Source organism: Penaeus monodon, chromosome 4 (assembly GCF_015228065.2).
Source record: "Penaeus monodon isolate SGIC_2016 chromosome 4, NSTDA_Pmon_1, whole genome shotgun sequence".
Classification (NCBI taxonomy): Eukaryota; Metazoa; Arthropoda; class Malacostraca; order Decapoda; family Penaeidae; genus Penaeus; species Penaeus monodon.
The window spans coordinates 55,061,021-55,073,520 of record NC_051389.1 but is presented as its reverse complement, the minus strand read 5'-3'; the positions used below and the strand labels follow the sequence as shown (position 1 = coordinate 55,073,520).

The window sequence follows — 12,500 nt, the reverse complement described above, 5'->3', positions numbered from 1 at the left end:
CGTTCATTATATGTCTCTGTTATCAAGTGCCCAGCCAAAGGAATTCCAACTACGTGCTTCTAACGCTGTCCAATTAAGGGGAAATGCCACCTGTTGTCACAAGCTCAAGAACGAGAGAGAGGCCGTGCAGTGAGTCAAATGACGCCACGCAGTCTGCAGCAGAACGCGTCCGATTTCAGCGTGAATAAACTCGTATCTTTTCTCTCCTTATAATCTGCAATCCGGATTCGCTATTCATAGGTGATTGATTGGTGGCTCGATGACAGGTGATGTTAGAGGTGAAAGAAAAATGGTTTCCAGTGATTCTCCAGTAAAAAGTTTTAAGTAGGAAGCGGTGAGGGAGACGTGTTGAATCCTATCGCAAGGGTAGGTTGATTGTTTTCGTCTTGGGTAGTTATTCCTCGGGCTGGAAAGAAAATGAGAGTGAATACATGAAGCCTTAAGAATACATGTACACGTGTGTGTGTGTGTGTGTGTGTGTGTGTGTGTGTGTGTGTGTGTGTGTGTGTGTGTGTGTGTGTGTGTGTGTGTGTGTGAAAGAGTGTGTGAAAGAGTGTGTGTGTGTGTGTGTGTGTGAAAGAGTGTGTGTGTGTGTGTGTGTGTGAAAGAGTGTTTGTGGGGAGGGGGAAGAGAGAGAGAGAGAGTCAGATATTTTTATACTAAAAATTTCTTTAAGATATTTTACCAAGACCGGAGAGGTAATATATATTCATTGTTTTTGTTTTCCTTTGAACTTCAATCTGAAAGAAGATAAACAGTGACAGGAAAGCGAAGGTACGTAACAGAGAAGAAAATTGGATTGCAGACTCTGCATAATGATCATAGTAAGGATTATAATAATGATAGTTATGATGATAATTATAGTAAAATGATAATAATAATAATAGTAATAATACGTTTAAAAATCATAATGTTAATGATGATAAAAACAATAATAATAATTTTAATAGTAATGCTGATAGTAATGACGATAATTGTAATAAAAATAATCACAGTAATGATTACGGTAACGGTAATGATAATAATTATTATAGAAATATGTTATTATTATTATTAATATTATTATTATTATTATATTATATTATTATTATTATTATTATTGTTATCATTATTATTTATCATTATTATTATTACTATTATTGTTATTGCTTTTATTGTTATTATCATTATTATTATTATTATTATTATTATTATTATTATTATTATTATTATTATTATTATTATTATCATTATTATTATTATTATTAATTATTATTATTATAAGTAGGAAAGGATACTCACACGCTATCAAAATAGGACCATGAAAATACACATGTAACCATACACATACAAATAAACACACATACATACATATATACATAAAATATTCGCACACTCAGATAGCGAGACTGGAAAGCAATGAAAATGACTAAGATATATTGCATTTGCACCCTGCTGTCTTCATGCAAGGTCAAAGAACGCCACAGAAGGTTTTGGAATAACCCTTTGGCTTAGTGTTGAGTAAAATGTTTTGTTTCGTTAAAAAAATGTATAAGAATGATATGCCAGTGTTTCGGATCTTGGTGAAGGGAATCACATGTAACAAAGTAGGATTTTTTTGTGACGGGGATTTTTTCCTTTTCGTTTTTTTTTTATGTATGGTGTGAATGTTGAGTGCTACTCTATCTGTCCTTATCTCTTTCTCTGTTTATCTCTCTCTCTCTCTCTCTCTCTCTCTTCTCTCTATCTATCTATCTATCTATCTATCTATCTTTTCTCTCTCTTTTCTCTTTATCTTTTCTCTATCTCTTTTCCTTCTCTCTCTCTCTCTCTCTCTCTCTCTCTCTCTCTCTCTCTCTCTCTCTCTCTCTCTCTCCTCTCTCCTCTCTCCTCTCTCCTCTCTCCTCTCTCCTCTCTCCTCTCTATCTATCTTCTGCTTGTCTGCCTATCTGTATAGTGTATCTACCTATCTATGCACGTTTTCATTTTTCCAAGATTTGTAGGTCGTCATGCCAGTCAAAAGTACGTTCACAAATTTGGATTCTTTTGTTTTCAACCTCGTTAAGTTTACCAACCGTGACATGGAGCGCAGTAACTGCAGGTATCTAACTGAAAAGAAAATAAATATTTGAACCTGTGCTCTCAAAATGTATTTGTCACTTTTGCAGAGTTTGTGAAAATGTCTCTGTTTTTATTTCTGTGTTTTTTTTTTTCTCTCTCTCTCTCTCTGATTCTTGTTTTCTGTAATTGACAATATCCTTCACGCAAATAAAACCGGAATGAAGTTATTTTGTCGGCTAGTCTTGCACTTAACTCGTTCTTCATCAAAAACAAATATAACAATGTGTTTGTCATGACTTGCATTTTTGTTCACTATTTTTTCTTTTTCTTATGTTCACTATTTTTCTTTTTCTTTTTTTCTTTTTTTCTTTCTCTCTTTCTTAATGTGCATGATAAGAGTTCTCCCGAAATCGTTCTTGCTTATTTGCATATCAATATGACTGTTGACACGGAATTGAAATAAGATTTGCCTTATGACTGTAAGCAGTGCCATTTTTGAGTGTGATTTCCATGGAGTAAATTAGTGAACGGAGTATTTGATAAATAAAATGAAATACAATGATGAATAATAATAAAAAAATGGTTTTTCCCCATCTGAGTTTGCTGCTGTGCATGAACGGTGCATGATGGATCACTAGTCATGGTCTTATTACCTTTTTGTTATCATAGATGAGGAAGGGGAGGAATAGGAGGAGGAGGAGGGTGTGGGCTGGAGAAGGGAGGAGGAGGAAGGGCGGGAGGGATGAGGGAGGGAGGGAGGGGGAGGAGGAAAACGGAGGAAGAGGAGCAGGAGGAGGCCGTAGGAGTAGGTTGGGGGAGAGGGGTAGGGTAAGGCAGAGGAGGAAGGGTGGGTGGGGGGGAGAGGGGCGAGGAGGATGTGATAGAGAAACGAAGATGGAAGAGGAGGAATGAGATAGTGATGGAGGAGGTGAACGTGGAATGGGAGGATAAAAGTGGTGGAGAAGGAGGAGAAGAATGAAGTATTGGATGAAGAAAAATGATGAAGAGGAGGATAGATGAATTAGAAGAATGGCGAAAGCGTGGAGTGGAAGACTATCAGAGTAAAGATGGAATGAAAGAAAATTTCCACAATCTTAACTTGTCTCTCAAACGCCGCTATTCTTAATTTTAATCTCATCATTTCCAGCTTTCTTCTACAGCTCATATTCGACACATTTTCCATTTAATTTTCTAACAGTTGGATCCTACAAAACTGCTATTCATCTACCACAATATGCCATTTACAAACCAGTTCTCACCATATTATTGACATAATTACTGACACATCATTCTACCTCATTAACTCCATTGCTTTATATTCTCTCAGGCATGTCGACCCGTTTCCTGTATATATATGTATACAACAGATCATTATACAGGGTGTATATGTGAATTTATATAAATATATGTGTGTGTGTGTGTGTGTTGTGTTTTGTGTGTGTGTTTGTGTTGTGTTGTGTTGTGTTGTGTTGTGTGTGTGTGTGTGTGTGTGTGTGTGTGTGTGTGTGTGTGTGTGTGTGTGTGTGTTTTTATGCACGTGTATGTATCTTGTATCTTACATTGTATACAATATTCTGATGACTACATGCACAATAATGATAAAAGGAAATTTCAGGAATGGCAACGGTCCGGGTAATTTTCAGCTCTCAAATTTTTGCCTTAGCGTTCAAAAAGATATTAAGATATTTTAGATATTTTATGGATAAAATATATTTGCATTCCTTTGTGGAACTCTTTGTGTAAAGAAGTTAGAATATACATATCTTAGGTTTGAACGATGGGACACTGACCCACGTTTTCATTTCAGAAAAAATACATACATATATATATATATATATATATATATATATATATATATATATATATATATATATATATATATATATATGTATATATATAAACATCTTAAATCCTTGAGAAATAGTACACTGGAACCCTCTTTACATTTTTTTTTTTTTTTTTTACATTTTTGCTTCTTCCTCTTTCCATCATAGCGGTCATCCAAGGTTTTTTTTTTTTTCTTTTATTAACAACGAAGAGAATAGATGAAGAAAAAAGAAAATAAAATAAAAAAGAATTTGACATGGAAGCCATTTTCCCCGGACGAAGAAATAACAGCACTGAAAAGTAATAATGTGCAACTACGCAACCCGGAACTCAACCTGTACTTACTAAACACGGGTTATGATCGGGCCTTGCGTCATGCATGGCACTCATCATGCATAGGTAACCGACTGAAATACGTGTAATATATATTGCTATACCACTCCCCATTTTGAAAATCGTTTTTTTTATTATTGTTATATATATATAATAATATATAATATATATATATAATATATATATAAGAAGAGAGAGAGAGAGAGAGAGAGAGAGAGAGAGAGGAGAGAGATGCCATTTTGACGGAGAAGATATCGCATGTTATTTTTTGCGTTTTTGTTGTTTGTTTGTTTTATTATTTTTCTATTTTTATATATTGCTCTACCCCTCCTACGCATTTTTTTTTTCGTTTTTTTATCTCTTCTTTTCATTTCAGTTTTCAGTTTTCTTTTTTTTTTCTCTCTCTCTTAGCGGAAAATACATCGCAGGGTTTTTTTTCGTCGCCCGTTGAAATGGCTCTTGAGGGAATTAGAGCGAAGAGTGAGGCAGGAAAGGATAAGAGAATAGGGAGAGGATGAGATAGGATGGGATGGGGATGAGGGTGAATGGGGATAGGGGGAGGAGAAGATAGAATAGGGTGATGGTCAGGGTGAAATGGAGAATGGGAGAGATAGGATTAGGGAAAAGGGAAACACAGAAATGACAAGAGTGGAAAGAGAATGAGGGGAGAGAGAGAGTATTGAGAAAGAGTGGAGAAGGGATAGGGTGGGGAGTGGGAAGTGGGTGTGGTAGTGGGAGTGGGGGGGGGGGTCAGAAGTGAAAGGGGGATGGGGTTGGCATAGAGTGGTGCAACCCTGCAACCACGTGGCAGCTGAAGGGAGGCAGGGGCGAGGGAACGGTTAGACCTACCCCCTCCCCCTTTCCCAACCTCCTTCCGCGACCCCCTTCCCCAACCCCCTTCCCTCTTCCCCACCTCATACTCTCCTCCCCCTCCCCACCTCATATTCCTCTCTCCATCTCATTCCCTGCCCCCTCCCCCTCCCCCCTTCCCCGTCCCCCACTTCAAACTCCCCTCCCCATCTTATTCCCCCCCCCTCCCCCTCCCCCGATCCCCACCCTTGGCACAACATAAACGCTTTGATCATTAATTTTGTTGGTGTGATTTACTATTTATCATTTGCGTTGTGTGATGAAACTTATGATTATTATAATAATAGCATGATGACAATACTAAAATAAAAATTATAATAATGATTGTCATAAAAACGATGATATAGTAGTAAAAATGATGATGATAATAGCATGAGGATAATACTGAATATAAGATAATGATGAAATGATAGTGATAATGATGCTGACCAATAATAATATTGATGATAAATGATAGTAGAAATCGTTGAGGCTGAGAAGGAGGGTTTAGATAATCATTTTATTTTTTCTCTCTCGTTCTCTAGTTCACAGACAAAGAAAACCGGCCGCAAACTTAAATACCAACAACAAAGAAACAAGGAATGTAATGATAAACAAACAAACTGCAGAATGAGGCGGCAGAGGCGTCACGCTGTTTGACCTTTTAAAAGCAGTTTTGTTTTCGTGTATTTATTGCTTTCTGTCGCGTTTTCTTTTCTTTTCTTTGCTTGTTTGTTTATTGATTTTTGTCTGTTTGTTGTTGTTTGCTTTATATAATTAAGGGTGTTATTACTGTCTGATAATTAACAAATCGAGAGAGTTAATACTGCTAAGATAGAAAAATATAATATTTCAATAACAGTTCAGTCGCAATTCTTACTCATGACAGCGACAATACGATTAAAAACAAAAGCAAAATATATTATAACTAACGGGACTAGGAAGAAAAAAGCAACATTACGCAACACACAATTCCAGTTTTAATTATCCATTAATTAAATTATTCAACACGTGATTAACGCGAGGGAGAGAAAATGCAACCACGTGGTTAACAGAACGACCCGAGTACCATTCCCCCTTATTACGGGTCGTTTTTGAAGTCGTGAAGTGAGAATTCCCTTCGACATGAGAGGATAAAGGGAACAGGAGAGGGAATGAGACGTCACTCGTATATAAATGTAGATACGTAGCTAGGTAGGTTGGTAGATGTAGATAGAGAGATAGATACATTGTTTCCAAGTCATTGGTGAACGTAAAAAAGTGTTTATTTATTTGTTTGTTTGTATTTTTGTTCGGGAGTTGGAGAGAGTAGATTTGTTGAAAGTTTCGTTTTTTTTTGTTGTTGTTGTTGTTGTTATGGAAATTACTTGGCTAGCAGTTGATCGAAATTAAATGTAGGCATTCACTGGAACCTTTCGTCTCTCTCTCTCTCTCTCTCTCTCTCTCTCTCTCTCTCTCTCTCTCTCTCTCTCTCTCTCTCTCTCTCTCTCTCTCTCTCTCTCTCTCTCTCTCTCTCTCCCCTCTCTCCCTCCCTCCCTCCCTCCCTCCCTCTCTCTCTCTCTCTCATATAAAGTTCTTAATTACCGAAAAGCTAGACTGCTGACAGTCTAGTATTTGAAAAAAAAAATACTGGCTGCTAATTTTATTGCCGTGGAGATGAAATCCGCTGTCGTATTTCTGTTTTCGGTCTTTTGATGTGTAGAGTTTCAAAGAGGATTTTCTTTTTTTTTGTGAATGAATTCCTTATACTCTTTGGCCTTGGCTTTGTCCAGTTGCAGACTACAGTTGTACGCTTTTTTTTTTAGGTAAAGATAGGATAGGAAACAGAAATCGACGAATGAATTGATGAAATATACAACAAAGGGGAACGCGCAATTTTCCCGCGCTTTTTTATATATATATCCAAGCGTGAAACCTTTTTCTCAAGACCTTTTTTATTTTATTTTTTTTCCCGTGAGCAATTTAAGATGATTCAGCACCAGTTCGGCTTTGTTTGAATGTGAATTGCTCTTTTTCTTTTCTTTTCTTTTTGCCTTTAATTGAAAATTTCCCTTAGGCTCGTTTATGTATCCTGCGAATTATCTACTCAGGTTATAATGTTTTTGTCTTGTCAAGCTTTCATTAAACATTGATTCGAAGTAGTAGATATTGATGTTTAGTATGATTCAAGAGAGAAAGAGAGAGAGAGAGAGAGAGAGAGAGAGAGAGAGAGAGAGAGAGAGAGAGAAATACAGAGAAAGACAGGGAACGAGAGAGAGAGAGAGTGAGAATGTTTGTGTCCGTGTGTGACTTTGTATTTGAAGGGGGGAGGGTATGTTTGTATCCGTGCGTGTGTGCTTTAGAATATGAGGAATGTTAATTAAATTGTGATGCGTTACAGTTTGGCAGCTCATATGCAATATCTTTTATTGCGAGAAGTTTTATTACTTTACACCGTCAGATATTAATAATTTCTAGGTATTCTTACTCATATGGTGTCTTTGTGTCAACAGCTGTATTTTTCATTACAGCAAAGCAGTTGTTACAGACATGCGCCTACCGTACATTTTCTAAAACGAATTGACACGCACGCACACACATACACGCATACACATACACATACATTATATGTTTATATATGTTTATAAATATATATATATATATATATATATTTATTTTATTTATTTATTTATTTATGTATATATATTTATGAATATATATATTTATATGTGTGTATATATATATTATATTTTATATATTTATATGTATATATATTTGTTTATATATATAATATATATATGCAAATTTGTGCCATCACCTATGCGGTGTTTGGCGAATTATGATGTGTGTGTGTGAATACACACACAACACACACACACACACACACACACACACACACACACACACACACAACTACAACACACAATTATATATATATATATATAATATAAATATAATATTATATATTGTATATATATACATATGTATAATAATTATATAATGTATATATATATATATATATATATATATATATATATATATATATATATATATATATATATATATATATATATATATTGTATATATTATATACGAATTAATGAACGCACCTACGCAATTAAATACAAACAAATATACACATCATAAACACACAGAGAAACACACAAACAAGCGTACATATACGTGTACACAAGCCCATATAGAGAAATAACAGGCACGTAGACATTTAACTGCACTCATATTCACATTTTCATTATGCATGCACCACAGTGTACACAGGCGTGCAACAGGGTACAATAAAATCAGACTGCGTGCCAGGGTACGAATGCAAGGAAATCTCATGCCCAGCTATCCCCCCCAACCCTTCTCCTTATCCCACCTCACGCTAACCCCTCTTTCTTCATCCTATTCCCACTCCACCCCCTCTCTACCCCTCCTCCTCCTCCCTTTCTAACCCCCTCTCTCTCATCCATCCCTCTCCCTTTTCATCCCACCCTCACCTCATTACTAATTCAGTACCCTCACTTGACCCAAAAATCCCCACACCCCCACCTCACGCCTAACCTCACTTGACCCAAAAATCCCCACACCCCCACCTCACCCCTAACCTCACCCCCACTAATCCCCACACCCCCACCTCACCCCTAACCTCATACCCCCCACACCCCCACCTCGTCCTTAACCTCATACCCTCACCCGCAATCCCACCTCCTACACCTACCCCCATCCCACACCCCACACCCCCATCTAAACCTTGCATTAAAGCCACCGGACCTTCCAGCACCACACCTAGTGAAAACAGCCCCTCGATTTGCAACTCCTTGCATGCATGAGCCGAGCTCTATGACTGGTCCGTAGTACCACTTGATCCTATGCGACGCCATTAGCCTCATGATGCTTTGTGTTGCTTATAGAAGAAAGGTCTTTACTTGCAATTATCCAACTCTGCTCTGTAACTATTACCCCCCACCCCCACCTGTCCTTAACCTCACCCCACTAATCCCACACCCCCACCTCACCCCTAACCTCATACTCCCCACACCCCCACCTCGTCCATAACCTCACCCCCACTAATCCCCACACCCCCACCTCACCCCTAACCTCATACCCCCCACACCCCCACCTCGTCCTTAACCTCATACCCTCACCCGCAATCCCACCCTGCCCCATACCCCCATCCCACACCCCACACCCCCATCTTAGAAACCTTGCATTAAAGCCACCGAGAACAGGTCAAGCACACACCTAGGAAAACAGGCTTGTGATGTTGCTAACTCCTTGCAATTGCATAGAGCCGAGCTCTATGATGGTCGGAGTTGCACTGATTGATTTGCTGAGCGATTGAGCCTCATGAGTGCGTGTTGTTGTTGCTTATAGAAGGGAAAGGATTTTTGTTTTGTATTTTTTGTGAGATGTATTTTATACGTGTGTTGTGCATGTCTGTTTGTTTGTAACGTACGTGTGTGTGTGTTGTGCATGTCTGTTTGTTTGTAACGTACGTGTGTGTGTGTGTGTGTGTGGGTCTATTTATGTATGTATGTATGTAGGTATGTATGTATGCATGTATGCATGCATGCATGTGTGTTTATGTACATTTGCCTTTATATCATTGTGTGTGTGTGTGTGTGTGTGTGTGTGTGTGTGTGTGTGTGTGTGTGTGTGTGTGTGTGTGTGGTGTGTGTGTGTGGGGTGTTGTGGTGTGTGGGTGTGGGTTGGTGGTGTGTGGGGTGTGGGTGTGTGTGGTGGCAGTGTGTGTGTGGTGGGGTGAGAGAGACAGAGAAAAAGACGGACGCACTATAGTAGTAGTATCATCTGTCGTATCTAAAAGGTTAAAACAAATTATCTATTTTCAGCATTTATGTCCTTATTCGCATTCATAGTTGTATATTTTGTGTTCGAAATATCCACTTTGCGCTGCGTGGCGTTGATTCGATATTTCATGTTACGTTATTCGCCAGACAAATTGTTGAGAAAATTTATGCAAATGTATGTATGTTTTAACCAGTAACAGGATGTCCTCGGCTGGATATTTCTTCCTTCCTTCCTTTCTTTGTCTCCATTTTTTTCTTCTTTTCTGTCCATCCTAATTTGGTCATGGTTTCTTTGTGTTTGCTTTTTCTTATTTTGGACTTGGGTTATTCATGTTTGTTTTTCTTTTTCTTTTCTTTTTTTTTCTCTTCTCCCCCTCCTCCTTTTCCTCCTCCTCCTCCTTCTCCTCCTCCTGCTCCTTCTTCTCCTTCTTCTTCTTCTTCTTCTTTCTCCTCCTCCTCCTCCTCCTCCTCCTCCTCCTCCTCCTCCTCCTCCTCCTCCTCCTCCTCCTCCTCCTCCTCCTCCTTCCTCCTCCTCCTCCTGCTCCTCCTCCTTCTCCTCCAACTCCTCCTCCTTCTTCTTCAACGTCGTCTTTACCATCTTCCTACTTTTCTTACACCTCTTCTAGCTCCGGCTCCACCACATTCTCTTGTTACCCTTCTTCTTTCTCTTTCCCCTTCTCCCTCTCTCCCTCCCCTTCTCCCTCTCTCCCTCCCCTTCTCCCTCTCTCCCTCTACCTTCTCTTCCCCCTCCCCCTCTACCTTCTCTTCCCCCTCCCCCTCTTCCTCTTCCTTCTCTTTTGTTTCCTCTTTGTCCTCTCTCATTCAGTCTTCTTTTTCGCTTTCCTTTTTCTCCACCTTTCCTCTTCCTTTTCCCCTTTTTAGCCATCCTCATCCCCTTCCTTCTCCCCTCCCTCTTCCTCCTTCTCTCCTCCTCACCCTCTTTCTTTTCATCTTTCCTTCACTTTATCATCATCATCATAACCTCCTCCCTCTTCTCCGTCTCTTTCTCTAAATGAAATTTTCAACGTATTATTTTTTTCCGGGAAAGCTACTTTGTTACTTTATATTCATTACTTTAATTAGACAATTAAGTCGTTCAAATGGATGATGTGCGTCCAGCCCCCTTGGCTCCGCACAGCTGATATTTTCGTCTTCTAAATATGGCCTAGTGAGAAAACAGTATGCATTATAGAGTAGTCGCTTCTAATCGGCGCTTCTCTCTTCCCACTGTGTACCTCTCTGTCTCTTGTTTTTCATCATCTCTCTCTTTCTCTTTCTTTCATGATTTTTTTTCTCTCCTTCTCTCTCTTCCTCCTCTCTCTCCTCTCTCTCTCTCTCTCTCTCTCTCTCTCTCTCTCTCTCTCTCTCTCTCTCTCTCTCTCCTCTCTCTCTCTCTTTCTCTCTCTCTCTCTCTCTCTCTCTTTGTTTTTCTTTCTTCTGCCGCGCGCGCCGTTTCGTTGTTTTCTGTGTTGTTTTCTCTGTGTTTTTTGTTTTTTTCGTTTTCTGCCAAGCTGTCTGTCTGTGTTTGTCTGTCTGCCCGTCCGTATATCCGCCAGTCCGTCCTCCGCCGACACCTGCCCGCCATTTTAACTCGGCGGGAATGCTCTTTGCACCGGAACTCCCATGTTAACCGCCGTCCACGTGTTACCTCAGGGAGGGCGGCGGGGGGAAACAGACACATGGGGGAGAGGGGGGTTAGAGGGGGAGGGGAGGAATGAGTTAAAAGAAGCGGCGGCGGCGATGGTGGCGTAAAGACTCTCTCGCTCTCTTCCCCACCTCCTCTCCTCCCCACCTCCTCCTCTCCCCACCTCCTCTCCCCACCTCCCCTCCCCACCTCCTCTCCCCACCTCCTCTCTTCTCCATCTCCTTCTCTTCTCCATCTTCTCCTATCCACCCACTCTGCTTACGAATTTGTACTCGAAAGAAAGAGAAAAAAGAATGACGGCTTCACCCTCATAGACTCGCCTTCTCGGACCGTCTTCGGTCTCGGTTTTGTCAACTCGACGACCTGTTATCCACTCGGTGGGGGGGAAGGGGGGGGGGAGGGCGGACGTGGACAGGCGGGGACAGAGACAAAGCAACGATGAGCACGAGGGGGGGGGTTGAGTGGGGAAGGAGAGAGGAGTGATGGGGAAGAGGGGAGGGGGGGATGATTAAGATGAAGATAGGGGAAACAGGAGGGGAAAGAAGAAGGGGAGGGAAAGGGAGGAAACTAGAGGGTGAAGGGAGGATGGCAAGAGAGAAGGGAGAGATGAAGAGCGAGGCAAAGGAGAACGGACAAGGGGTGGGAAGAAGGAGGAGGAGGAGGAGGAGAGAAGAGACCCATAGCCACAAGGGATTGGAGGCCGTCCAGAAACCTCTTGAGATTCATTTTTCTTCTTTTGTTTATAGAAAATCAGTCGGGACAGTAGTTCCTATTCTGTTTTTTGTTCTCCTCGGTTCCTTTTTCGTTGCTTTCCTCATTCCTCCCTTTCCACACGAGTTATTACTTGGCTATAACGAGAACGAGGACGCTGAAGGAGAGGCGGTCCCCACGGCGTGGTGATGGCACAGACGGCCGCCTGCGAGTGGTGAGGCGGCGAGTAAGAGACGAATGGGTGAGTGGCGAGTAAGAGAACAGCGAGTGAGTGAGTGGCGAGCAAGAGATCAGCGAGTGAGTAG

General features: G+C 40.4%; 1 protein-coding gene across 2 annotated transcripts in view; it reads left to right on the top strand.

The window, feature by feature from the left end:
• Positions 1-12,500, top strand: part of LOC119572368 (translation initiation factor IF-2-like) — a 68,207-nt gene that overhangs the window by 44,274 nt on the left and 11,433 nt on the right. The gene's annotated exons all lie outside the window — the stretch shown is intronic.